Source organism: Sciurus vulgaris (assembly GCF_902686455.1).
Source record: "Sciurus vulgaris genome assembly, chromosome: 9".
Classification (NCBI taxonomy): Eukaryota; Metazoa; Chordata; class Mammalia; order Rodentia; family Sciuridae; genus Sciurus; species Sciurus vulgaris.
In genome coordinates, this window is record NC_136469.1 from 6,873,417 (window position 1) to 6,885,565 (window position 12,149).

Sequence of the window (12,149 nt, forward strand, 5' to 3'; positions counted from 1 at the left end):
GTGGACTTCTTTTGCCAAATTCTGGCATTTCACTAAGCTGCCCAAGGTCATCCTCACCCAAGCTGGTTGTGAACAGCAGCTCTGAAATGTGAACCAAGAATTAGATGAAGAATTAGATGAAGTGGCAGCCGAGGCCCAACAGGGCTTGGCGAGGGTCTTCTGCTACGCATGCGTACACACGCACGCACACACACACGCGCACACACACCACACACACAAACACACCCCACATACACACATCACACACCACATGCCACACACACACACACACACACACACACAGATACACACACACACCACCCCCACACACAAACACACCACACACACACACCCCACACACACAGATACACATACCACATGCCACACACACACACCACACACACAAAAACACACCACACATACACACTACACACAGCACACATACACACCACACACACCACCCCCCCCACACACACATCACACACACACCACACACACACACACATACACTCCACACACATACACACACATACTGTGTGACAATTTGATAGGACCTATTCAGCTGAACATTAAAATGGTTTTCCTCAACAGTTAGAAAAAACAAGGAGAAACAACATGGCTACGCATACTAGAATCTGTTTTCTATCTCTGGCATCTCTAGATGTTTATGACAGAATTACATAAACTCTCTAAACTCTAACAGTCTAATCTGGAAATTTGAAAAATTTATTTCACAGGATAAGTATGAAGATAATTAAAGTAATAAAATCATGAAGATAATGCAAGAGCAGGTCTTAAACATAATGTTAGTGTCATATTGAACACTTTGGTGGTTAAAGCTAATAAATAAAATGCAAATGCCTAGATATTAAGATTGACATTTCAGTACATTTCAGTAGATGTGTCACACATAATAAGTATTTATCAACTCCAACCCGAATTTGAAAGGAAGTGATCAGTGGGAAGAAAGAAGCCGACATTGAAAAAAGTGAGTAAAATATAGTAATAGCTGCTTTACCTCAGTTTTATTATTTTAAGGTTGCTTTTAAAAACTAGTAGGAAAGAACAATAGCTTTACAATTCACTGTAACAAATATATAGCATGATAAGAAGACTTTTCAAAACTAAAAACAAAAAAGTACAGAAGATGCAGGTATTCAACATAATTCTATCTATATTGGGTCTTATTTGTTTTTATCTGAATAGGAACCAAACCAAGCATGTGCTAAGTTACTTAGCTTTATTTTGCTTGATTTATGAAATCTTTTATGGTTTTTATTTAATATGGAAGATTTCTCATAGCACAGTCCCATGAAAATCATTAAGAAAGTGCCTTTTATTTCCAGTGCAATAGAAAAGGTTGTTAATTGGTCAATGTTGATAGTTTATTTACATAAATCATGAGCCCATTCACTAAATATTCTCTTCCTAAATAGCAGCAATTTTAGACTTGAATTATCTAAATAATTGACTCAATTTTTCATCTTAGCTTGCCATTATACACACAACCTTTGACTTGAAGATGAATATGAGCTTTTGTGAGTTTAGCTGACATTACCAAATTCCTTATTTTTTTAGTGATTTTTATCTAATTAGAGTCTTAATCTGAAATAACTTATTTTCCCTAACCCCACAGCAAGCCACTGCTGACTTCATGCTTCAAATTCCAAAACATACACTACATATCAGGAAGACATTGGCCGGCTCACTGGAATTCAATTGGGAAATGTAACAAGGCTTTTACAAAAATAAAATGAGGTTGGGAGAGAGAGAGTCATGCGTTTTCTGAATGGACTGAAATTAAAGCAAATTTAAACAGTTTGTTTTCTATGGCATTTCTGACTGAGTTAGTTTATCACTTTGACATCACTAGTACTTTACTAAATGCTACAAGAACAAACAAATGAAGACGGTTATGTTTCTTATTGATAATATTTGCCAGAAAAAGAAGCAAATTGATTTGCATGTTTTCCTTCCATTTCTTAAATTTTGCCATGATTTTTTCCCCCCAGTTCTGGTGTGAGGGGAGGAGAGTGCTTGTTCCTGCTATTTTATGGCTAGCATTCCCACTGCCACCAAGAGCAGTAATCAGTCAGAACAACAACAGTTATACTAGAACATGAACTTTCCCAGCCAACAAAAAAGATTTGGAATTTTTACCTCTCTGAAGTTTAAGCTTGGGTTTCCCATTTCTCCTCATCGACTTTCCATTGTGTACAAATCCCTAGAAAATAAATGTCATACTTGATTAATTATACTGTTTCCACCTTCATAGTATATGCAATAAATTTCAATTGTATTTGTAAATTAAGTGGCCCTGTGTGTGCCTATGTACGAGTTCTTCATCTCTAGTGGTTTGTGGATCTCCTACCAGTAGCAGAAACTTTCTGGGATAGTTGGAAACATGTGGTTATCTATCCTGTTGCCCCAAGCTGTGAAGTAAATCATAGGGTCTGGCTGAGAAATATGCATTCATAAAAACAATTAGTGATTAGTTTGTCCTCTAATGTTTAAGAAACCCGCTCACATTTCATATCCATGTATATGTACATACTTAGGTACATATACATATGGTGCCTACACACATCCATATGTATATATGGATGATGGCTGAAATTTTGCCTTGCATTATCCATGGCAGTTAGCTTTACACTGTATGGGACAACAGAGGGCTTTCTCCTTCTCACTAATCCCTGATGTTTGAAACCCTTCACTAATGGGATTGTGTGTGTCTGCATTAGTTTCCTAGGACTGCTGTATCAAAGTACCATATGCGTTTGGTGTCTTGAACAATAGGAATCTATTGATCTGCAGATATGGATAGAAGTTCAAAATCAAGGTTGGGCAGGGCTATGCTCCCTCTGAAGCCCCTATGGAAGGATCCTTCTTAGTCTCTTCTGGAGTCTGGGGCATTCTCTGGTTTGTAGATGCATCAACCAGTGTCTGTCCCTGTGTTGGACACCATCTACTCTGAGAGATTCTGGGTTCAAATGTCTTTTACAAGGCTAACCCTGATCCAATATGACCTCATCTTACACTCATACCTACAAAGGCCCTAATTCCAAACTGGGTAGCCGTCATAGGTACTGGGGCTAGGTCTTGAATATATGTTTTGGACAGATACAATTGAACTCACAACAGGGTCTATGTGCATCATAATTAATGAAAGAGGAAAAGAGTGATCTTTGTCAGGAGCTTTTATTTATTTTTCTAACATCTGTTTAATTTGGAGTTTTTTTCTTTGTAAATTTTCTATATTAATTCTTATCAATCTCTAATGATAGAACGCTCGGACTACAGAACATAAAAAATGGCGGGCAATGAATTCCCTCTGGGGATTTGTAATTAAGCTGCAAAATAGAACCCACGCATGAAAGAGTTAAATGGACAGGCATAGTTCCATATGGTGACCACTAAAACCAGAAGATAGGAAATGACCACGGCAGTATTCCAGTGGGGGAAACAAAGTGAAGAACTGTGTGGAAGTTTGGAGCTAATAAAGAACACATTATTCTGATAACAAGTTATTTATGTAGGGGGAATACTTTGGGTATGCTTTGAACAATGGTTGAAGGCAGCAGTAGGTAAAATCATAGCAGGATCAATTACCGGAAACCTTGAATCTTAGAAGAGAATAATAAGTTCAGAGTTTGGCCTACAGTTAATGTGGGCGCTAATTCTCTTCCCCTAAAATACTGGGGCCACAAACTAGTTTTTTTCTTACAACCGTGGTCATAGGCTTCCCTTAAAATTGTGATTAATTTTAAATGTTGGATCCCAATCTATGACTTGACTAACAAACTTGGTCTCACTACTAATGCCTTATTTCCTAAAGCTGGAACATGACTTTTAATTGTTTTAGAACTCAATATTAATCCTATTACTATTAAACCAGGTCTTTTTAAACCCAGAAAACTATGCTGCTCTTGCCAGTCTCTTCCTTATAAACATTGTCCTTGATCTTAGACCAAAGATCAAATGACGAAGGCTTTACTGATTGAGTTGGACCCCCAAAATTATCTGTATTCCCAAATTTCAGTTATTATTCCTATTATTTCTATAATCTAACATTTCCTTGGGATGTCATACTATATCATGTTGGTGAAAGATATCAACCCATTAACAATGCACCTGATACAATAGACCAAATGTTCTTTCAGAAACATTCTTAGGAACCCTCTAAAATACTTTCTGATAGCAGTTTCTGGTTCCTGAACACACTTGCTGTGACAAACCTGGAATGTTTTACTTTTCCATATACTTTCCAGACACTGGCATCAACCGACACTTGCCTACCACAGTTTCCAATGGGATCAGTTGCATTTTCCATTAGGCATTCAGGAATGGAAGTGAGCCTGTTCACTTGCACAGACTCTTAGAAGGAAACACCCAGCAACCACTCTCACTTGAATGTTCTTTCCCTTGAACCAGAAGTAGTTGATGGCAGAGGTCACAATAATTCATTTTTCGAGTTGTGGCTCAGTTATCATGTTTAGTGACAGTTACTGCACTTGTGCACAAGGGCAGAGGTGAAGATGCCCTGGATTCAAAGCATTTCCTAGATCTCTGATGTGCATGGAGCACCTTGTACTCTGGATGGACTCAGTACCCTGTAAGTTGGCCAGACTCTTTCCAGTCCAATCAGAAGCAGGCTACTTCTGACTGTTCCAACGGTAATAGGTTCTCAGAGATAAAAGATTGATTTTCACTGGCCCATTTACTATTTAGACCTTGTAAGAAGAATAGGAGTGGTAAAATCATTGAATCAAATGCTTTTGATCATTTAGGGGAAAATGTCAAAAATCTAAGAATGATCTTGCACCTTGACTATTTTGTTCAATGCAAAGTAATTCCCAATCCTTTAATACATTTCCGTGTAAATTCATTCTCACTGTAAAATTTAAGTGCAGCACAATTTTGCATCTTTTCTCTAAAAGGATAAATGCATCATATGTTATGGGTTTTTGTCTCATCAAAAAATATGTTGAAATATTAACCCTAGTACCTGTGAATGTGAGTTGATTTGTAGATAGAATTTTTGCAGATGTAATCAAGTTAATGATGAGATGAGTGTTCACACAATATGACTGGTATCCTTATAAGAAGAAAGACATTTCTACAGAGGTACCCACAGAGAGGAGAAGTCCACCTGAAGACGCAGACTCGGAGAGAAGATGGCCGTGTGATGACAGGCGCAGAGACTGGAGCCAGGTACCTGCCAACCTGGGAGTGGATCCTGGAGCCACCAGGAGCTGAGAGGTAAGGAAGGCTTCCCCACTTCAGCCTTCAGAGGCAGCTGGCCCTGCCCACAGCTCAGTTTCAGACGTGCATTCCAGAATCTCAAGACAATGCATTTCTCTTGTTTTTAGCTACCAGTTTCCTGCTACTTTGTTACAGAATTCTTACATTGTTTTTATGATTTTTTAAGAATTTCAAAATTCTCAAAGCAGTGTGTCATCAACTACCTTTCCTTCCCTTTCCTCCAAAATAAATCAATTCCAAACAAAAAGGTAAAGTCATCTTTAAAGGAGCTGCCATATGCTGTATAAGGCAGGTAGCAGAAAACTGCAGAAGAGGGTTGAACAGGATGTGAGGATTTGGGATTTTTAGTTGATTAAGACTTTAAAAAAGGATTCATGAAGTAAAACTAGATGCCTTGTATGAAAGGAAAGGAGAGAATGAGGCGGGAAGAAAGGAGGCAACAAAGAAGGATACTGGAAGAAATGGAGGACATTTTCCTAACACGGTAATGCGATATAGAGCCACCACTATATAGATCCATCTAGAATGGAAACAAAAAATGGAATGGAGAAATCTTTTAAAAGAGGTATTGAAAGGTGTTTTCATGAACCATATGACTCTACCCAAATCTCAGACACAGAAAGAGCAAGTTAACTCTAGTGCTGCAAAGTCCAAGAGGAAAACCCATCAGTACTGTACTGTGATGCCGTTTAGAAGTTTACTCAGGTGAGATGCAAAGGAAAAGATAAAGAGCCGTGTTTGTGTACACTGAATTTAAAGTCAGCTACGCACGTCAACTAGATACTGAATTCTGAAAATTTTTATATAGACCTAGAAAAAGACTATGAAGGGACAGAGGCTGCCAGTGCCCCACTGCTGTGCAGGGTCCAAGGGACAATCATCCTGGCTTATCCAGGGCGTGGCTCTGTTGATCTTAGGTTTGGGTTCTCACCTTCAGGCTTTTAAAGCAGCTTCTAGAGACTCAGTTTTCACATCCAAATTCCAAACAAGACGAAGGAAAAGAAGAAAGAAAAAGAATGAGCATGCCAGCTCTGACAATCTTAAAAACATTTTTCCAGGAACTATAACTCGACACTCCCCCTCATGTCTCCTTAGGTCCAAAGAGAGGGAGGAAACAAAGATGGCAGCCAGGCAGAGGAGAGGAAGCTGGTCGGCTGTGAGCAGCCTCGGCTGCTGGGATACTCTTGTCTGCTCAGTTTACTTGATTGTTGAAATATGATCCGATTCAGATTCCTTGCCAGGGGCTCAGCTCCAGAGATTTCAGTATTTTCCTTTCCAGAGAGTTTTAGGGAAAGTCTGTAGACTCAAGCTAGTAAATCACCAAGTACAGTTATTATTTGTCTAAACATTTGTGTGTTAGTATGCCTGTGTGTACTTTTCTGCTTTCTGAAGAGTGATATGAATCATTTTTGTCATTTGTTCTCAGTAGTATGTTTTTCTTATAACTTCCATTAGCATGCATAATTAAAAGTTAACTTTATCCTAAGGTGAGAAAACCTAAAAGTAAACTTCACCCTTGAAGATGATATAATCCTATCGTTCTTTCCTATACCACTTAGCAGTGCACAGCTAATGGAGCAAACAGTGACTTTTCAAATGTACATCATTGAGTTGTTTTGCTCAGAATATTATGTGAGAACCATAATGTCCTAAATTATGTGTCAACTATAGTTAACTAAATAATTGCCCATGATCCAGAAATTTTTTTTCTCCTTTAAACACTTTCAAATATAAGAAAACAGAATAGTTTGTTCAACATTCACTCAATAAATATTTAATTTTTCCCTAGTGCCTGACATTATGTGCAGCTCCGAAGATAGATCCGGTGGTAAATAAAACGAGTTGAGATTCAATATTGTTCGAGGAGTTTGTGGCCAATGCAAATAACGTATCTACTGTGTCCAAAATCAAAGGCACTTTTGTTCATAATATTTTTTGTGCAAAAATACAGCATCAACATGGAAACTGTGTTGTGTGGAAGTGAAAAGGTGCTAGGCGGTATTTGCTCCAGCTAGTTCTTGTCGGGACCACCCACCTAGCCAATGTTTCAGGCTGGTGGTGGTGTGTTGGGGTGAACTGACCCTTCTGCCCAGAGTGACGAAGGTAAAAAAAAAAGAAAAGAAAGAGAAGAAGTCAACGTGGAGGGTACTTCAGCACTGTTTTCTAATGCAGAGGTCAGCGGCTTGCCCTTACACTCGTAACTCTTGATCTGTTTAAATAACGTCCTGCCTGTTATTCATCACCTGGCTCCCAGCAGCACTAGACACACTCGTCTAAACTCCCCTGGTGTGACAGAGATTCGGTGGCGTGTTAGCAAATGCTCAGAGTCACAACAGCTTGGTTTGGAGTCTCTGAATGGGCACGAAAGTTAAGATGAAGAGACAGGTACAGATTCATGGCCTTCTATCACAGGCCCTGGTTTTACCTGAAATTTAATTCAAACAATTGCACACAGGAATGTCCACCACCCCTTAGCAGTATGTAAAGTCCCTTTCAATACGTTTACATCCACTTATCCCTGGAGGTGAATTCGAATATATGTCCTGCGATATGCAAATAGAAGACCGGGCAGTGCTGAGATGATGTCGAGTGGTCATGTTTCTGGAAAATAACAGCAGCGTAAGCTCTTTCCAGTTATAAGGAATATTGTCTTCCGAATGCCGGGTGTCGTAAGAACACAGAGTTAGGGTGATAAAACACCTATAGCAAAACATGCTGTCATTCAAAGTGCCAGAAGTTCTATTTCTAATTTATCCACACAGTACCATTTGGTGGCTTCCAGTAAATTAAATCGTGGGGATAGCAGTGCCCAGAGGGGCAGAAACACGTCATGGACCATGGGCAGTGAGGTCAGCCACTTAAGGTACCCCAGGATATTCAAAGGCTATGACGACACTGAATTATCTGCAAGTGAGCAGATAAGACGTTTTTAGATAATAAGAGCAAAAAACATACATATAATTAAAACAAAATAATGTTTTAAGTTATAATTCAGAGAATTTTACCATCGTGACCACTAAATCAAATTAAACATTTGTCTTATCAGCTTATAGTTTTAAGTATTGACAATATAAGATCAGGTTGAGTGAAGAAAACATAAATAAGATTAGAAAGCTTGGTGGAGAGAGAGTTTTGTCTTCAGAGAAGTGTAAGGGCCTCTCTCATCCTGATTTTCCTCTGCGGGATTTAAAGCTTTACATCCTGACCTGATCTGAACCAAGCCAAAATGAAAATTCATACTCATTGGGAAATGGCCCTTTCCAAGGACCATATGGTGGAAAGACCACACACACCCTGTTTCAAAATGAATGATGACACAAGAATGATTGTAATGCTTAGTTAATTGATAGGGTATTGATTTCCAATTTCTCTTTCATATTCTGAAAGCTTCCACAGGAGCAGCAAGTTACCACATCTCTTATGGATGAAAACCCTGGTGAAGTCCAAGCTGCCTGTCACTTCTTTGATTCCCATTTTCTCCACATAGAAATATAAATAATAGCTAGTTTGGAAAATTAAGAAAAAGGGTTAAATTTATATATAAAAATTTATAAACATACATATTGTTTAATTAAACCCTTTCCTAAAACCTTCTAAACTGGGTATTATATATATTACACATACATACATACACACACACACACACACACACACATATACAAATATATATATATAAATATATGTCTGTGTGTGTGTGTGTATATATATATATATATATATCATGTAACCTGAGTTTAAAATATTAGCTTTCACTAACATCACCAGTGTAAAAAGCATGATTAATATGTAGAAAAGTATTTGCTTTATGAGTGTTAACATGTCAGCTTACATCTGAGGGTTTCCAGTCCAACATTACATATAATTACAGGTCTACTATAGTTTGGATCATTTCTGATACCATTATTTTTAATTATTTAATTTAGAAGAAGTTAAGTATAACAAAGGAGATAACTAGATGTTTAAATCCACCTATTTTAAAAACCACCTTTATTAAACTGACTAAAAAGACCTTGGTAAAATATAGCCAACATCATCCATCCCTTTAATTAGTAAGGAAAAAGTTGACTATGTTTTGTGTCTTTGTTTCTTTTTTTCCATTTATCTAAAATAGCCAATCTACTCAAGGGCTAAATGACCACTAATTGTTTTGTGGGTGAAAAATAACTTGAGATACATTGCTATAATCATTGTTCTTATGCTCAGATATATGTAAAGTAGCAGCTATCATTTATATTATCATTATGAAACACAAAACTAATTTGTAGAAAATGATCTTTTACAAGTTTTGAAATATATTGGCTCATTGTTCTTATGCTCAGATATATGTAAAGTAGCAGCTATCATTTATATTATCAAACACAATACTAATTTGTAGAAAATGATCTTTTACAAGTTTTGAAATACATTGGCTCATACCCCGGAGCTTCCAGTTAGAGATAATAGATAACAGTGGTCATCTTGCTCTAGGATATATGGACAATTTGAATAAAGCAAAAGATTCTAGGAATCATATATCATTTTGCTTCAGGGGAGAAAAAGTAATATCTTTTTCTCAGCTCTCACAAAGTTCATGGCTGACTCTCCTATAACAAATGTCAGTTTATCAAGAGGAAAGATAACAGATTTAATATGTCCTACTTGACACAGCGGCCTTTAGAGATGAAGACCCAAAGATCCTGGGGGAATCATCCTCTCATGGACATTCAAGCAGCAGCGTGATGGGGACCACGAGATGTGATTCAGTGGTAATAGGATGGGGGAAGTCCGCAAGGCCTGTTTGCTCAGATGAAGAGAGAGAAGACAAGTTATGCAACGGAAAAAGAGACCAACATCACCACAGGGACACCAGGAGGCACGTTCTAAAAGGATACAAAATAAGAGCTGCAAGATAAAATTTAAAATGTCCATTTAAATTTTAATTTTAGACAAACAAAAAATAATTGTTATTACAAGAATGTTTTATGCAATATTTGTGGCATAAAAATAGCTGTTTAAAAATTTTGTTATTGAAATACAGGAAATGCTTATAAAATTATTAAATACCAGATGAATGAATGCATGTGTGGGGAATTTAAATACTAGGGTTTAAAAAAAATTATACTATCATTTAAAAAAAACTTTAGCAAAAAAAATTTATCAAAGCAAAATATTCAAGTAAAAGGTAGGTTATTTTTATATCATGAAGAAAATATTGTGAATATCATTTATGTTTTTAAAGATTATGTCAACCATTTTTATCTAGCAGTTTAATATAACAAGAACAATTAATTGATAGATTGCAGGTGGAGTGTTTTAGTAAGACATCAATTTTCAGAGAAATCTGATTTGCTCACAAATCATAGGGGTCTTTTTTACATTAATATAGTCTTTAGTCATAGAACATTTTTCTTCATGAATTATGGCACACAGAAACATCAATTAAATTATTGTTTACAACTAAAATCACTACAAACATGCCAAAGACATTGAATTTGCTGGTGAGAGATTCACCAGTAAGTGTAAATATTTAAATAAAATCCCAAAATCCAGCTGCTGTGTTTAACACTCAGAAGGAAGTATATATCCATTACATCTGTAGAATTTTACTGAGAAAATTATACAAGAAAACTCACTGTAGTTTTAAAAATTTCATATATATTATTTCATAAGCACTAAGCAACCTCTCTGGTACTGCATATATAATGCATCTAACGGCATTTAAGATTACAAATTAAAAGTTTTCTCTAAATGCCTTCAAAAAATAACACACACGAGAGAGAGAGAGAGAGAGAGAGAGAGAGAGAGAGAGAGAGAGAAACAGACTCGTTTTATTGACAAATGAGTTAGCAAAGAGATGCATTTCAATAGCTAAACATAGTATATTTTCCAAAACATAATGAATGAAATACAAGGCAAAGAATGGGCAAAATAGTGAATGAGATATTAAATAGGTTTTAGTGGATTCCAATATGAAATAGGCACTAAAGGAGTAATAATTTAGCAATGTTTTAAATAAGGGGCTTTGATTTTTGTGTATATTTGGGGGAGTTTTTACATAGACAGTCTAGTATGTGTAAACACAGATGGTTTAAATTTCTTCCTTTGCAACATATAGAACTTTAATTCCTTTTTCTTACCATGAAGAAATGGCTGGAGCTTCTCCTGCCTTTAAGTGGTGAGAATGGATCTCCTTGCCTTGCTCCTGCCTTAGGGAAGAGCTCCCATCTTGTTCCCTGAAGTACGATGATAAGTGGAGGAAGACTCTGTTGTAGTGGTGTTAAGTGCTATTTGTTAAATTAACACAATTATAATATCTCATTATCTTGGTACGAGTTCTTTTTTTTTTTTTTTTTTTTTTAAACCATGAGTGTTTGATTTTTACCAAATATTTTTCTGATCCAATAAGACCAAATGACTCTCCTCTCCGGTGTATTCATGTGGTAGGTTACATTGAAACTGGAATATTGAACATGCCACTTTTTCATGGTGCAGAATTCTTTTGCAAAGTTGGGTTCTAGTTCTTCAAATTTTGTTGAAGATTTTTGCATCTAAATTCATGAGAACCATTGGGCTGTGGTATTTTTGGTTTGTCTTGTTTGTATATGCTTGATTTGGGAATAAGAGTAGTTCTGGCCTCTCTTCTGAAAGAACATAAGTAAAATCAGTGCTAATTCTGTTCTGCACTGTCCTTCATTCTCTTCCTGCATTGTTCCTGTCTGGTGATTTCTATTTGTCTGTCCCCATGTTCTCTACTTCTCTAATTTGTCCTCTCTCCCCTACCCTCGACTACAACCACTGAGTCTTAAATTCATGTTTTTACATTTTTTTTTAGTTCCATAATTTCCTTTGGTTCCTTTTCAAAAACTTCAAATTTGTTGAGTTTTCCTGATTTTTGCATTTTATTTAAGAGAATTTATAATTGCATTGAA

The 12,149-nt window shown here is 36.6% G+C and overlaps 1 long non-coding RNA gene across 1 annotated transcript in view; it reads right to left on the minus strand.

The window, feature by feature from the left end:
- Window positions 1–12,149, minus strand: part of LOC306669521 — a 45,606-nt gene that overhangs the window by 14,206 nt on the left and 19,251 nt on the right. The window contains exon 2 of the long non-coding RNA XR_013766144.1: window positions 2,140–2,203. This is a non-coding gene — a long non-coding RNA (uncharacterized lncRNA). The remainder of the gene's footprint in view (window positions 1–2,139; window positions 2,204–12,149) is intronic.